The sequence below is a fragment of the Pinus tabuliformis genome, chromosome 4_1 (genome assembly GCF_031772625.1).
Source record: "Pinus tabuliformis cultivar Carrire ecotype Pingquan chromosome 4_1, CPIR1, whole genome shotgun sequence".
In the NCBI taxonomy this organism is placed as follows: domain Eukaryota; kingdom Viridiplantae; phylum Streptophyta; class Pinopsida; order Pinales; family Pinaceae; genus Pinus; species Pinus tabuliformis.
The window spans coordinates 840987395-841003476 of NC_142303.1; the positions used below are offsets into that span (position 1 = coordinate 840987395).

The 16082-nt window shown below is 38.8% G+C and overlaps 1 protein-coding gene across 4 annotated transcripts in view; it reads left to right on the forward strand.

Moving 5' to 3' along the window:
• The window catches only part of LOC149178836 (zinc ion binding protein), a 496683-nt gene that overhangs the window by 8382 nt on the left and 472219 nt on the right, over nt 1–16082 (forward strand). The window contains exons 1-2 of one of the 4 annotated variants that reach the window (XM_089420460.1): nt 1159–1562; nt 14994–15125. The exons of the other annotated variants lie outside the window; for them this stretch is intronic. The gene's annotated coding sequence lies outside the window, so the exon portion shown is untranslated. Of the gene's footprint in view, nt 1–1158; nt 1563–14993; nt 15126–16082 lie in introns of those variants that run through there. 4 annotated transcript variants of the gene reach the window in all.

Here is a 16082-nt window from a genome sequence, read left to right on the forward strand (position 1 = left end):
GGTGCAAGGCCAAGCAAACTTATGATGAACACCCAAACCTGCAAACAAAAGAATGTGGAAAATGATGCCAGAAAAACTTACAGAAAATGTCAGAAATGATAAACTTTCAAGTAGCATGAACCCTCTGTCCTTTCTATTGATAAACTTACAGAAATGATGCTAATTTCAATAAAGAGCTTGAAAGACAACTTGTTATTGTTAGATTGCTTACAATAGATGGGCTGGAGCTTCATTTCTAGTTGCTCTGTTTCTTCCACTCAAAGAGGATGAGTTGATTTCCATCACGTATTCCTCCAACATGGCTATCTGCAGCTTTCGCATCCATATTCAAATTAATGTTGTTCATAGGCCTCAGACATTGATACCTATTTCCAACATCTGCACTTAAGGTCCACAGAACAGACTGCTCTGCCTTGTCATGACTATAATCTGCCAAGTATATCTGTTCAACAACATTCAACAAAAACTATGGATTAGGGGACCACCGTTGTAAACAACTCTGTTGCAGCCCATAATGCCCAAGACCCTGGCATTCCGAAACCCTGAGTTAAGGTGGTTTATAGCATTGCAGTGAATAAGACTTCTCTACATATCCAGAGGAGAGGCTATATTAAACAATGAAACTAAAAGGAAAAGGGAAATAGAAAGTTTTACCTCGTCCCATTCTTTATCCCCGTGTTTCAGAGCATGTCTGGCATTCCGAAACCCTGAGTTAAGGTGGTTTATAGCATTTCAGTGAATAAGACTTCTCTACATATCCAGAGGAGAGGCTATATTAAACAATGAAGCTAAAAGGAAAAGGGAAATAGAAAGTTTTACCTGGTCCCATTCTTTATCCCCGTGTTTCAAAGCATGTCTGGTGGCCTTGTATATCGATATGGATACCTAGTTGTTGTTCACGTGAATTCATTTGTTTAACTTCACCTTCAACTAGGCAATCTTTAAGGTATCTAAACAAGTTCAATGGATATTTATGACTACTTTTATTCTATTTCATAGCCACTTTAACCCCCGAATAGGGTTTTCGGCATGGCTTCCTCAATTCAAACTCATTATCATCGACCCTTGCTTTCAAAAAAGCCCATTCACATTTCAATATTCTTCCACACACTATGCCTTACGGCGTTTCCTTTGCAACATTAGGTGCAAATGCTAGTTAAGACTGCAGAGCGGATTAATGGAAACGACATCAGCGACATTGTGAACCGAGCAACGGGTCGAGGAGATGAATGGGATTTCATTCTTATGTTAGGGGAACGTCATTGCAACAATAGTTAATTGTGAAAAAATTCTGCAATAAACTGTGTAAAGGATTTAATCAGTAAATAATTGTGAAAATCTTCACTCACTCACTGAAAGCCAGATATAAAATTATTCGAGAAGTTGCCCATTAAACTGCAGAAACGAGTCGTTGATCTGGCATTTCTCAAACGTTGTCGAGACACTAGAATTCTTCCGTCTTTCACAAGAATTCAATTTCCTCGAAAAAACAGAAGATATCTTTCATGTATCTTCAAGAAGACCAGCTCAGGAATCCTTCGTGCAGAGATCCATTTTATCAGGTATGAGCTCAACAAATTATCCCTCAAACTTTCTTTTTTAATTGGTTTAACATTTTGTTTGACATCGGAAATCAATCATTTTTGAATCTGCCTCGAAAGTTCTCCAGGCTCCATTCTAATCAACACAAGACTTCTTTTAATTATCTTTCAAATCGCAGAGTCAATCTCCCGTCCATGAATGATTTCTCTGTCAACATTTTTTCAGATTCAAGATCTCCCGATCCCTCACACGCCAGAGAACTTGGCAGTCACGTAATCTCTAGTCATCCCGAGCCGAGTCTAATCCGTGAGTCTGTCCAGGCCGACTTGGGCTTGGCCCCTCCCCAACTTTCTTTTCGCTGCAGCAACCCGCAGACTAGTCTGGTCGGGGTCTCCGGCTCTTTTCCACAGCTCTCTTTTGATTTGTTTCTCCCTTCCTCCACCAGTAGCGATATGATTAAAGCATCTACCTCAGAAGTTCTTCCTGCCTCCTATCCGCAGAATTCTGTGACCGATTTCCCTCACTCCACTGTTTCTTGCTCTGGTAGCTCGTCCGGTCTAGCTACTATGTATCTTCCTTCCTCTGCCAGCACGGATCCAGCGTGTCAACCTTTCAGCATTGATTCGAACCCGACCTCCAATCTGTAGGATTCTGAGGCCGAGTTTCAATCAGAGAGCATGTATGAAACACACAGCTGATCACATAAACACAGAACAAACTTGAGACTTACAACTTCATTCGCTGATCAGGTATTTATACAGGACAGAGAAAGTTAGGTATTTATACAGGACAGAGAAAGTTCTGGAGATTGATTGGGGCGGTGGCTTCTTCAGGAAGCTTTGCCCATTTTGTCAACGATTTTTAGAAACTTCATTTAATACATCTGCTGAATTTTAGATGGTGGGTAGTTGGAATTAGCTCCTTCCAACACTCCCCCTTAATTCCAACTATATAACAAATATACTATAGCACAATAAACAAGACACTATACTCTTAATCACGACGACCTAAACTTTAACTTGCCTGCTGGTCTAAGTCTCAGCTAGGCTTACAAAACATTTCATTTTTGCCTTCTTGCGAAAGGGTCCATGCTTGTTCATTTGTTGATGCAGTTTCATCTTCACCTTTCTGGGTTTCCTTATGAAATTCCTTTGCTCCTTGCTTACATACTTAACATCAACAACCTCTTCTGGATTGGGATGCAATGCAAGATCTCGAACAAGGTAATCTAATTCATGTTCTCCCCACTTTCCATGAGGAACCAGCGAAGGAGCCACCAAAATGCAGTCATCTTTGAACATGAGTGGCCTCTGAACAACATCCATGGTAGTATCCTCCATAGTAGCAGTCATCTTGAAAGCAGATCCAATAAAACTTCTAACAATTGGGTTATGAGAGAAGCAAGTTTTACTCTGAGTGATTTCTTCAACAACATGATCCTCAACAACATGAGTGATTTCTTCAACAACATGATTCTCAACATGACATTGTTTGTCCAAGAACTCAAAAATACTGCTAATCCCAAATGGGTTCCTGAGAAAATGATCATCGAAAGGATCATTGTCAAAAAAGTCTAAAAAGATAGACATATCAGCTAGGCTTAAATTTTCATTAAACTCTGGCCAGCTTTGACTTCAAAGTACACCAGGCTCGGCTCTGCCTCTCACTTTCCGGATGCGCACCACACTCAGCACACTACATACGCTGCCAAGGACTTGATATGAGACTCTACTCGAACCCACAACCAGACTAGAAAGCAACTGCCACCAGCCGAGTTTACGCTAGCAGAATAGTTCTAGAGAATCTAAAAATAAAAATAAAGCATCACGCTTCCTTTCTCAGCAACCACTCACACAGGCCGCAATAACGCGCTCATCACAACAACGATCAGACAATCAAGCAGAAAATCATAATTCAGATCCACACAACCTATAATGCAAACATCAAAGCATAAGACAGTCCTTCTCCGGAGCACACAGCTCTTCTCCTGGTGCGCAGCGCCTATCTGGTCATTGCTCGCACCATAAATTTCCAAAACACTCGGCTGCAAGCACAAAACAAAAGGATTTCCCAACAGCCAGTAAACAAAACGCACAAAACAGCCTTACCAATATACCAGACACTTCAGGAAGTCTGACTATACTTCCACAGCCTCAGCTCCTGCGCACACCCTGGCACTGGGATTTTCTTCGCAGTTACTCTTCCTCCACGCTGGGGTCTTTTAACACTCACATATCTGATCCACGCATAGAGAAAATCCACACTTAGCCCACTAGCAATGCAGCGTCCTCCACATGCTTGTCGATGAGCTACGGATTCTACAGTCCGCTTCTCGTCACAACCTTTGCTTGCTGCTTCTCAAGGCGGCTCCTCCACGCCACTGCTCCTCTACACAGCTTCACACAAGTTTCAGAAAACAATGAAGACTCTCGCATATTCAAAACATAGCAGATAATCAACACAACACACAAGATTCAACATGGTCTTCAAACACGGTGATTGACACCCTGGCAGACGCACATCAAGGCTAGCCACACCACTCCGCCTCACCTCACAGCCAGCTCTGTGACGTCACAGCTCACCTGACCTCTGATACCAAATCAGAGAGCATGTATGAAACACACAGCTGATCACATAAACACAGAACAAACTTGAAACTTACAACTTCATTCGCTGATCAGGTATTTATACAGGACAGAGAAAGTTCTAGAGATTGATTGGGGCGGTGGCTTCTTCAGGAAGCTTTGCCCATTTTGTCAACGATTTCTAGAAACTTCATTTAATACATCTACTGAATTCTAGATGGTGGGTAGTTGGAATTAGCTCCTTCCAACATTTCTCTGGCTCCTCTACTAATTCCTCTCTTGGCACGTCCATTCCCTCTATGAAACCAGCTTTGTTGGCCGGCATATGATAGTGCCAAGTTTTACAAAATACCACCAAAGTGTACTGAACATAAGTAGCCAAAACACTAGGAGATAAATCGCTGAAAGAAATCCACTGTTTCATTTCCGTATCAGAAATATGAAGATGACATGGGAGCCGGGCTTTTGCACTCATACAAGAAGGCACTAGGGGTTTGAACTTACATTGAATGTGATTCTCCATGTGCACTATTTGAGCTTCCATCCTATTCAGATATTCCCCCATTTTCCATTGGTTGTGTTGAATGTCATCCAGGAAGAAAATGATGTCATTCATGTCTTCATATGTTTCTTTTAACACTCTTTTGATAAAGTTTTTAACTACTAGTCAAGTGTAATACCATTTATATACTTATTCTTCCTACGGCTAGCATGGGCAAGGTCAGTTAGCCAATGACCAAACTCATATGGAAGTTCAGAGTCTGAAAGGGCCTGCATGTCTTAAAAACCATGTCTGTCTTAAAAGACATGTTGTTTTAACCATTGTATTTCCACCTTTGTACCGGGAGAGGTTGCAAAATGATAAGCATCTACCACCTCCTGAGCCTGTAGCTCAGCCCGTGACCGACTTTGATGGCCACAACCCTTGCCCCATTGTGCCCAGACATACCTATTCATGGCATCCTTACATCAACAGACAGAGAAATACCACAATACCAACTATTATAAAGCCACTAATACCACAAGAAACCAACAACTCAATGTCCCTCAGGAGCGTGAAATTTAGGCATAGGTTTGGTGAATCTTTCTCCCCAACCACCTTCTGGAAAAACAAGGCCACGTTTTGCTTGGAAAGGGTGCACAACTAGGTTGGACAAGAATCACTGTGGAGACAAACCCGCCCAACTGAATAGAACAAGGCCAGCCAGACTCTTTGTAAAGAGCTCAATGGACCAATGAACATGGCTAAATCCCCAGATAATAAGGCCTTTAGGCTCAGAGAAATCAAGGCAGTTGTATGCCCCACCAAATATGCACCCACAGAGTCTAAACCAGGCCAAGAACATACACATATCAAGCATATTACAACAATCAACCAAAGGATGAGTATTACCTGATAATGATCGTGGGGAGAAGTTGAAACCTTCCAACGTAGAAGTTCGCAATTAGGGTTCTTAGCGATGAGCCTACACCAAGAGTAGAAGAACACCACCTTTTCTATTGACAGTATTCAAACCATCATATGTGCCAACCTTCTTAGTTTCAAAGCAATCTCCACCATCACCTTCCTCTCGTCGAAGTTGGGGATTAAGGCAACCAAATAACTCAAATTTGGCATGAATTTCATCACACAAGTTCCAGTTTGCCCTTTGGTTCTTCAACTTCCCTACCTCACATCTCAAGAGTGCCACATTCAGAAAGGAATGTCGTATTCCCACCAACAACATGGGAATTCCATTCTCATAACCAAAAATCCCTCTCCACATAAGCTAAACTATAAGAGAATACTCCAAAAGGTGATGATCCATAAACACCAAGCTAATTACTTCACATGTATCATGCATGGGGGTGGTAGGCCACTCCACCCCCCTACCTGCCACCCCCTTCTTAATTGCATACAGAGTTGGTGGGGTGGTGGGCGTCCCGCCCACCCCAACCTTTTGGAACTCAAGAACCAAATGTTTATCCACCCCCACTCGGGAATCTCCCCCTAATTATTATAATAATAATACATTTAATATTATAATAATGCAAAAACTAATCTTAATAATATTTCTATTCATACTCATTCAATAAAAACCTATGATAAATAATTTTTTTCTTCATTTGAATGAAGATGATCTAATTAATAATCATTAACTCCATCTCTAACTCAAATACCTCATATGTCCCTAACACTTGTCTTGATCCCTCGATCCCTTCCTCCTTCATTTTTTGACCCTCTTCTGTAGTTAAGCTATCAGACCCCGATCTTGATTCCTCTACCCTTCATGTCCTGGAAAAATGGTTCAATTTTGCCTTAGCACCTCATCGAATCCGTTTGGAAGAGATTATTTCTTCTATCGATTTAATTTCCCAAAACCTTTCCTCTCATATTGGTAAGGAAATTCGACAAGATTGTGGCAAAATTCTTTGTCACACTAAGCCCCCCAAACCAAATTTGTCCAAAGAAGAAGTCCAAGCCAACAAACATCTTAATAATAACCCCCACATTCTTATCCTCAAGGTTGATAAAGGCAATGCTATTATTGATGAACATTGTGGACTATGAACCAAAATTGCACGATCTTCTTTCTTCTTCTTCCTATAAAATTCTTCCCAAGAAACCCATAAATTCCATAACTTAGCTTGTCACTAAAGTTATAAAATCCTCCTCTATTGACACTTCCATTCAATAGCGTCTTATACCCCATACCCCCAAACCCTGAAAATTTATGGACAACCGAAAATTGACAAACCTAACGTCCCCTTTAGACCTATTGTTAGTACCATTGGGGCCCCAACCCATGCCCTTGGACGATATTTAGAAAAGGCTTCAACAATTTATGGGTTCCACCTCCTCTTTTACTAAATATTCCACTCATTTCATTCTCAAAACCAAGAACATCCATGTTGATGAACATGACATTTTGGTCAGTTTTGACATTGTTTCCTTATTCACAAAAATCTTAGTTTTGAAGCCATAAATATGATCTCAAAGCTAGTAGATTCTCAAAAAAGACCATTGCTCTCATCTCAAACTTTTTTAGATAAAACCTGACCGACATTTCCATTTCTAGTGATGGGCATATGAACAAGTGTTTTTCTCATCCATAAACCTTGGTGTACTTCTCACTCGCGCCATAACAAGCCATCCTAGTCAAGATCGTGAGTTTTTAGTTGCAATGGTGTTCTGAGTACTGCATAAAGTCAAACTTGTGAACCTCGTTTTCTCTTCACCATATAAACATGTTACTTTGTGTTGGTTTTAAAAGCCGCAAGGTGTACTAGTAGATAGCCAAAGCAATCTTGAGTCTAGACTTCTAAATCCTTTACTTCTAGCATTTTGAGCTAATTTGCATAATGGGTGCATGCTATTTTCACTAGATATGCAAGAGGATCATGTATGTGTCCAAGAAATGGACTTGCAATGTCTCAGTGGTTGAGACCTCAGATGAAGAGGAACTAGAAAACTCATTTGATCTTGAGTTATGGAATTCTTCGTGCTTCATTGACAAATACACCACATATACATGGTTAGAGGTGTATCAACAGTTTCAAAGAGAAAACACCTTTATATTACCTTGACTTAGAGGTTTATAAGGTTGCTAAAATATTTTGGCTACTTAAAGTGGTTGCTCATCCACCTATTCTTTTGTACGCTAAGGTAGTTGAGTGGTTGGTGAAACATGTTAACCCTTAGGAAGTCATGATTAGGGATAGCCACAGGAAGCCCATTGCTTCATTCAATGCCTTAGACATTGAAGTATAACACAAGCTTCCCAATGAAGAAGTGACTTAGATGGGGATTGGGTAACAGGTTTCAAGATCTTCCCAAAGAGTTACTAAAGACATGGTGGACCAACAAAGGAACCTTTAGATCCTGTGTAAACAAGGAATATCCTATAAACATGTTGATAGCTCCATTTCAGGTGGTAGTTGCCATGTTGTGCAAGTTATATGGTCGGTCCAATGCTAAGATCAACCGAGGGATGTGTGCCTTTAATGTATATTGCAATAGTTGAAGGAAGAATCTTTCACTAGGCAAACAACTTGTTATGTTTTTTGAGGGACAACATTGAACAAGCTCAAAATCCCAAGGAGAGGCTAGTCCAAATGAAGAAGTAATCAAAGAATAGGATGAGCTGCTAAATGATAGGGAATTGTCTTCTAGTGTGTTCACCAGTGGAACAATAAAGACAATCGTAAGCAACACCTTGTGGAACTCGTTAAGAAGCAAACAATTCTAAACTCCTTTTTGGTATCCTTGAAGAAGGACACGCCAATGCTCTCCAAGCATGCATTAGAATATTGTGTCATCATGGAGAGCCTATTACCTAGCAAGATTAAAATGATTGCATAATTTTATGATAGCTAGCTAGTATATTTTCAAGAAATCCTTGGGCTCTAAATTGAGGATCCCATCCCATTGTAGCAATTATTAACTTTATTTTCAATAGTTTTATAAATTATCTTTCCTTGTTGTATTTGAAAACCATGAGAATCTGAAGAGTTGTAACTACCCTGGAGAAGCCCAACAATCTCAAGAGGCAATTACCAACCTAGTTTATAAATTTTGTAAAACTCTAAGTATTGCAAACTATTGATTATTTTGGAAATCCTTGGAAATCCTTGACACATCTTGTATTTCATTGATATATAATATGAAGAATCCTAGAAGGCCACTTATGGCATTGTAACTTGGCATACATGGTGTTTTGTTTCTTAATAATCTTCAACAAACTCATTTATGTGTGCATTACGAGAGATTTATTATTGCTAACTAATGGATGTTGGATTTTATAGCTATGGCCGGTCTTCACAATTTATATTTTAGCCCTTGTAATGTATAATGAATTTATATGAAATGTTCTCCATGTCATATTTAAAAGAATTTTTTTTGAATTTTTGGCTCCAAACTTGTCAAGTTGGCCCTCCCTCAAGTCAAGTCGGCCCCAATAAAGAGACACCCATTTGCATAGGCAAAAACACTACATATAGAGCATTTGACCTCCTCCACAAGACATTATTCGACTTATCACAAGACAAGACAATTTCTGGGCATCCAAGCGAAGGAGAAGAAGGACGAAGAAGGATAAGAAGGACAAATTAATCTCTAGCATTTATCTCTCTTTCTTGACTTTGCACACATGAGTTTTTGGGCAGTAGGGCCGAGTTTCTAGGCATATTCTGGGAGGCTGAAATTTGGCCTAGGCAGATCAAAGAGGGCCAAAGTTGAAGGGTAGAACTTTGACTTGACAAGTGTGTTGTTTGACCAAGTTTGACCATAGTCTTGTTAGTCAGTTTGACCTCATAGTTGACTAGTTGCATTAGATGTCTCTTGTTGAATTGAAGAATTTCTCAAGAAAAAGGTTGTTGGATTTTTCCCCCAAATGGGTTTTCCCAGGGCAAATCTTGTGTTCTCTTTGTGCAATTTGATCTTTAGTGTCCTTGTGCTTTTATGGTTGAATTTCTAAAGTGTAATTGCTTAATGATAACCAAAATTGTTAAAAGAAGATCTACATCATTTGAAGTAATTATTAGTATTTTGGAAACTAGTTCTTGTATCTATTGCACTTGAAAAATCAACATGGTATCAGAGCTTTGGTGAAGGAAAGGACATTGACATCACTCTTGAAGAATACTTGTAAAAGGAAGAGTGAAGAAGACCTCATCTACAATCAAATTGCTTATCTATGACTATGGGTTCCTATATGAAGGCAAAAAACAAATTGGAAGGAGTTACAAACTTCGGGTCTTGGAAAACAAGGATTGATCTCCTCCTTGCAGAGGATGATCTCTTAGGTATTGTGAAAGGTAAGGTTACTAAAACTGCAAATATGATGGCGGGAAAACAAAATATGAGAAGGATGACATCATCGCTAGAAGCATCATTATGAACTCTATTATGGATCACTTGATTCCTTATGTTGCAAATCTTGAATCTTCAAAGTACATGTATGATGCCTTAGTTGGATTATACACTCTCAATAACACTAGTCAAGCAATGAGTTTGAAGAATGAGCTTCGTGATATTACAATGACAAGAAATTATATTATAGCCTCATACTTCATCAGGACTTATCAATTAAGAGATTAACTTCAAGCAATTGATGAAAATATTTCTGAGAAGGAACTAGTGACTACAACACTTAATGGTTTACCTAACTCATGGGACTTATTTGCATCGGGTATATGTGCCAAAGCTCTAAGGTTTGAAGAACAATGGACTGCATGTACTCAAGAAGAATTTAGACTCATATCAAAAGGAAAGATTAAAAGATCTAAAGAAGGTGACTCTCAAGCATATGTAGCACGTTTCAAGAAGGTTGGAGGAAGAAAGAAGTTTGGTTTCCAAAGAAGAAATGAAGGAAGAAGACCTAAAGGAAGAAGATTTGCTCCTCAAGGAAAGAGAGATATGTCAAAATTTCAATGCTATCATTGTCACAAATTTGGTCACTATAGACATGATTGTCCTGAAAGATCAAATGATAGAAAGAGAAAGGGAAAGCAACATGCCACCACAACAGACATTGATGAACTTCCAAAGAGACCCAAGAATGAAGATTCAGGTACCAAATATTTCTTTTATTTTTTTTGCTCTTACAGGTTATATTGCAGATAGCGATGATTTGTGGCTAGTAGATGGTGGTGCTTCAAGACACATGACAAGAGATCGTGGCAACCTCACAAGTCTAATGGAAAGAAGACTATCTCAAAATGTAGAACTTGGAGACAAAAACGATTATGCAGTAAAAGGTGCCGGGAAGACTTCCATTGGGTTGGAATTATGTGAAAACGTTCATCTTAGCAACATGCTATATGTACCAGGTTTGGAAAATAATTTAGTTTCCATTTCATGCTTGGAAGATAAGGGAGATAGAGTAGCATTTGTTGATGGCAAAGTTATTGTATGGCCTAAGGGATATAGTATAGATTTTGCTAGAGTAATTGGAGTTTGTGAAGGAAGGCCGTATAGACTCTTAAAGCAACCTGCTCAAGCATTAGTACATAATGACATCAATCTAGGTGAACTTTGGCATAAAAGATATGCACACCTTCATTGTAGAGCTTTGCTTGCTTTAAAATAGATGGTTTCAGGTGTTCCAGATTTGCAGGTGGAACATGAAGAAGTATGTAAAGGATGTGCGCTTGGGAAGAATGTCAAGAAGCCTTTTCTAAGCAGCGAAAGTAGATCCAAGGAAATTTTGGATCTAGTCCATTTTGATGTGTGTGGTCCAATGCCAGTGAAATCTCTTGGAGGCTCTTTGTACTATGTAACCTTTATTGATGATTTCTCTCACAAGACATGGATTTACTTCATGAAGACAAAGGATGAAGTATTTGACAAGTTTCAGGAATTTAATGTTGAAGTGGAAAACTTGAAGGGAAAGAAAATCAAGATTCTGAGATATGATAATGGAGGAGAATATACCTCCAAGGAGCTCGTTGCCTTTTGCAAAAAAGTTGAAATTAAGAGGGAGTTGATAGTCTCCTAGAATCCACAACAAAATGGAGTTGTTGAAAGAAAAAATAGAACCGTTAAAGAATTTGTTAAGGCAATGTTGCATGATCAAGACGTGCTTATGATTATGTGGAGTGAGGCATCTATGACAAGTGTCTATATTCAAAATAAAAGTTTTCATCGAATTTTGGAAGACAAGGTTCCTAAAAAAGCGTTCACCAGACATAAACCACAAGTTGGTCATTTGAGAATATTTGGTTTTCTAGTCTATATCCATGTACCTAAAGATAAGAGAAAGAAGATATAGCCTTTAGGAAAGAAAGGAATGTTTGTTGGATATAGTGAGTCATCAAAGGCCTATAGAATCTATGTTCCATGAGAAAAACACGTTGAAATCACTATGGACTATGAGGACGAAGAACACGAAGCTCCCAAGGAAGAAGGTACTAGTCCATCAAATTCTTCAGAACATCCCATAGATCATCAAGAAGAGCTAGAAGGGGTTAGCGTTCCAATGGATCCAATTGTTGTTCCTTAAATTAGGAAAAGGATCGCCTGGCTTAGATCCACTTTGTAGGAAGCAGAAGGGCATGCCGTACCACGTGGCACCTTCAGGGAAAGCAAGAGACCAAAGAGGTATTCTGGATATGCAACATTAATGACTAATCTTATTGATTTTGAACCTTCCACCTTTGAAGAAGTAGCTAGCCAACAAGTTTGGAAGGATGCAATGTTGGAAGAATACCAATTAATTATGAAGAATGATGTATGGGAAATTGTGTCAAGACCTAAAGGGAAGTCAGTGGTAACTTCCAAATGGGTATACAAGATCAAGCATGCAATGGATGGAAGTATTGACAAATACAAGGCGAGATTTGTGGCTAGAGGGTTCTCCCAGAAAGAGGGAGAGGACTATGATGAGACTTTTGCTCTGGTTGCTAGGTACACTACCATTAGATCTATTATTTCTATTGCTTCTTTTATGGGTTGGAATTTACATCAGATGGATGTAAAGATTGCTTTCCTCAATGGTGTGATTGAGGAAGAAGTGTACATAGAACAACCTCAAGGTTTTGAGGTTCATGGAAGAGAGTCTCACATTTGTAGATTGAAGAAAGCCTTGTATGGACTTAAGCAAGCACCTAGAGCCTGGTACTCTTGAATTGATAGCTACCTGACAAGACTTGGTTTCTCCAAAAGTGATGTTGATCCAAACCTATATATCAAGGTTGAGAAGAATGAACATGTGATCCTATTATTATATGTCGATGACTTATTTTTGATAGGTATGGACCATCTGATTATTCAGTGTAAGTGGGAGTTGGTCTCTGAATTCGATATGAAGGATGTTGGTCTGATGCACTACTATTTGCGACTAGAAGTTTGGCAGAAGCTTGGTGAAATCTTGCTTTGAAAAGGAACATATATTATCAAGATCCTGCAGAAGTTTGGGATGATGGATTGTAAATTGATGGCAACTCCCATGGTGACAAATCTGCTTTGCAGTAAATACTCTAAGCTAGTTCCAAGTGGAACGAAGACACGATCATTGGATTGCAACAAAGCATATATTGAGGTATTTGTGTGGTACAATTGGTTATGGTTTGAGATATGTCTCAAATAGTGATATATAGTAGCTTCAAGGTTATACAAATGCAGATTGGGTTGGGAGTGCTAAAGACAAAAAGAGTACATCCAGAGGTTGCTTCAATTTAGGCTCCATTATGATTTCATGGATGGGCGTGAAGCAAACATCTATTGCACTCAGAATTGCTGAGGCAGAGTTGTAGCTAGTTTAGCAAGTTGTGAAGTAATGTGGCTTCAGAAGTTACTCACAACACTATTTGATCAGGTGCTTGAATTGGTCGTGATATATTGTGACAATTAAAGTTATGTGAAACTGACAGAGAATCAGTTTTCCATGACACGTTGAAGAACATCAAGATCAATTACCACTTCATTCGTGACATGGTGTAGAAGGCAACAATGAAACTCCAATATGTCTCTACTGATGAGCAAATTGCTGATACTCTTACAAAGCCTTTGTCCAGAGCAAAGTTTGTATATTTTAGGGACAAGCTTGGACTTGTTGAGAATGTCTCTCTTAGTGAGAGGGAGTGTTGATGAGATAGCATCATGGACTGACATTCTCCCTATGTCAAGTATATTGACCCAATTTAGGGAGAATGGTCTGGCAGAGGACAATTATTCTTCTTGTGTCCAATATGTTGATTCGAATGAGGAAGAATGGTCTTGGAGCATCCGGGTTTGTTTAGCATCAGGCCTTTAATTACTTAGTTAGAGTGTGGCCTTTTTGTTGAGAAATCTAGGGCATAGTAATTAAGTGATTTCTCTACTATTAGTAACTGCTTGTGAGTGTTTTTTACCTTTTTAGATTAGGATCTTCTTTTACTTAAGTTATTAGTGTTCTTATTCATCAAATAACTATTATAAACCATAAAGAGACAAGAGACATAGAATATAGGCTATCAACTAGGGCCAAAACCTCTCACTCTTTAGGAGGAAAACCTGAACAAATTCTTCTTCTTATAGAGATTCCAAATGACGAATATCAAAATCTCGATCCTTGACCTATTTACCACTCTAAGAACGAGCCACAAGTTCTCTTGATGAGATCCTTTGATAATGATAGTCAACCTTCTGCTCCTTTCCTTTTCTCGGCTCCTCTTCTTCTTCAACCTTCTTTAGCTTCAAACCTTCGGCCTCCCTTCTAGAGTTGACCTTCTTCTTATCTTGGCCTTCCTTCTGGACTTTTCCTTCTTTCAATTCTTGTTTCGGCCTCCCTTCTAGATTTCACCTTCTTCCAACTCAGCTAGGAGGAGTGCTACTCTTTCTCGACTTCTTATGCTGCAAGTAAGCTCTTGTCGCCTCACACGTGAAGATAATATAAACCCAAAAACAAATAAGAAAAGAGCTCGGACTATACTCCTCTTTCCTTTGCTGTACTATAAGCTACCTCGCTGTACTTCACACTTTTTTGCTTCAAATTTTATCACCGAAAATTCTATCCTGAAATGAAGATGCTTTGCACTATATATAGTTGTTTGCCAAGGTAATAAGCTGACTTGATAACAAGCTGAGCCCACATGTTAGTTGGGGTGACAATTAATTCATACATGACATAAACTCAAATTGACTTTTATGACTAGATGACAAATCCTAAAGGCTCACAATGGGAGTCATCACTAAAATAAAATTCTTTGCTCATGAAACCCATGAGACAAGCACTACAATAATAATTTTATTTTTCTTCTTTTCATCAATTACATAAAATCACAATTACACATGTCATTATGAAGATCGAACCTAGTTACTTTTCAACACTTTGGAGATTCACCATGTGTCAAAGATATTGACCTGAATGATGGTGAACCAAGACTAGTATGGATACTGTGTGTCAGGTACCGACCCAAATTATGGTGACTAGTTGATGCTAAATGATGTATCATGTGTTGGAAGTACTGAACCAAATTATGGTGACTAATTGATGCTAAATGATGTATCATGTGTTGGAAGTACCAACCCAAATTATGGTAAGGATATTCCATAGATCTAAGGTACTGATCTGAATTATGGTGATTAGTTGATGTTGTTGATTGGCCATTTGTTAAAGATATTTGACCTGATTATGGTAATTGGTTGATGCTATTGGTTTACAATGTGTCGCAATTGTGACTCAATTATGGTGATGATTTGTTATAACCTTTTCTTAGAGAAATTTGTTAACAAAATGAATACCTCCCTAGCTAAGAGGGGTTGAATTTTGTAGTTGTGGTCGGTCTTCATAATTTATATTTTAGCCCTTGTAATGTATAATGAATTTGTAATACATGTTCTTCATGTCATTTTCATTGTTTAGCTCTTGAAAGAATTATTATAGGACATGTTCTTCATGTCAGATTTAAAAGAGAAATTTTTGAAATTTGAATTTTGAATTTTTGGCTCCAAACTTGTCAAGTCGGCCCTAGGGGAGAGACACACCCATTCGATAGGCATAACACTATATATAGAACATTCGACCTCCTCCATAGGACACCATTTCACTTCTCACAAGATAAGACAATTTATGGATATCCAAGCGAAGGAGAAGAAGGATGAATTCATCTCTAAGAATTATCTCTCTCTTGACTTTGCACATGTGACTTTCTGGATAGTTTCTAGGCAGCAATGTGAATTTCTGGGTAGTAGGGCTGAAATTCTGGGCAATAGGGCTGAGTTTTTGGCATATTTTAGGAGGCCGGAATTTGACCTAGGCAGATCAAAGAGGCTCGAAGTTGAAGGGCATAACTTTGACTTGACAAGTGGGCTATTTGAACAGGTTTGACCATAATCTCGTTGGTCAATTTGACCTCATAGTTGACTACATGCATTAGATGTATCTATTGTTGAATTGAAGAATTTCTATAAGAAGTTTGGTTTTTTACCCAAGTGGGTTTTCACAAGGTAAATATTGTGTTTTCTTTGTGCATTGTGATCTAGTTTCCTTGTGC